Source organism: Tupaia chinensis, unplaced genomic scaffold (genome assembly GCF_000334495.1).
Source record: "Tupaia chinensis unplaced genomic scaffold, TupChi_1.0 Scaffold000332_1, whole genome shotgun sequence".
NCBI lineage: Eukaryota > Metazoa > Chordata > Mammalia > Scandentia > Tupaiidae > Tupaia > Tupaia belangeri.
In genome coordinates, this window is record NW_006159826.1 from 2,139,674 (window position 1) to 2,140,889 (window position 1,216).

The 1,216-nt window shown below is 60.3% G+C and overlaps 1 protein-coding gene across 4 annotated transcripts in view; it reads left to right on the forward strand.

Moving 5' to 3' along the window:
- Nucleotides 1-1,216, forward strand: part of PER2 (period circadian regulator 2) — a 45,629-nt gene that overhangs the window by 42,769 nt on the left and 1,644 nt on the right. The window lies entirely within an intron of this gene.

The window sequence follows — 1,216 nt, forward strand, 5'->3', positions numbered from 1 at the left end:
TGTTGTGTTCTTGCCAGGCCATGCCCCCTTCCAGCTGCCCTGCATGTCCCAGGTCCCTCCTTGAGCTTCAAGGCGCATGCATCCTCCAGCCCCTCCTGCTCTCCCCAGGCGACACGCCACTGGCAGTTAGTGCTGACCAGCTCCTTGGTGCCCCTTCTGCCCTCGGCCTGTTGTCTCTGGGGTTGCCGGACGCTCCTCTCTCCCACCCTCGGGCTCTGTGCCAGAATCACCTGCTCTTGCCTACTGACCGGAAGCAGTGTCTCTGCAGAGACTCTGCCGTCCACATCCAGCGCTTGGTGGCACTTGGCTCGTCCTAGCAGAGTGGGAGTGCCTAGCCGTGCTCTGAAATACGGTGACTCCATTCCCCAGTCGTTCAGGTCTCCACCCTGGGGTCATCCTGGTGCCCATTAGCAGGGCGCGCTGCTCAGCCTTCAGGTGGAGAGGGCCAGCTGCTGCCCACCACCACCCTGGCTCGAGCCACCATTGTGCTTTCCCCAGATTTCAGGGAAACCGCCCAGCTGTTCCCGCCGTTCCCCCTCGTCCCTACAATCATATCAATGTCACCTTCTGTTCGAATCTCTGCCAAGGGTGTCCCATCTCAGAGTAAGCGGCTGCAGAACGGCCCAGTGTCCCCCGACCCCGTGTATTCCCTAGCCAGCTCCCACTCCTCTTCTCTTCATTCGCCTCTCCCCTGACAAAGGCCTCCCGCTGTCCCCAGGCTCAACCGTAGGACTCGCTTTCCACAGATAGACACAGGGCTTACTCTGACTCTTCGGAGTCTTTTCCACTTGCCACCACATTATCTATTCCTGCGTAGCAAATGACCCTAGCGCTCGGTGGCATCCCACAGTAAACGTGTATTACCACACACGGTTTCTTTGGGTCAGGAATTCGAGAGCAGCACAGCTGGGTGGTTCTGGCCTAGGATCCCTCCTGAGGCCGGAGGTAAGGTGTTGGCGAGGCAGCAGGCATCTGAAGGCCGGAGGACGTGTTTCTTGGCAGGACTGCCAAGGTGGTCCTGGCTGTGGGCAGAAGTCCCCACCCTGGGACCACTCCACCGGGCAGCTTGGGCGTCTCACGACCCAGTAGCAGCCTTGGCCAGAGAGAACAAGAGGAACCACGGTCCCCGTGTGCTCCAGTCTAAGAAGTGTCACGCTGTGCTAGAGGCGAGCCACACCCTTTGTGAGAGGCCCGCTTCTAAGGCCCGCCCCAGCTG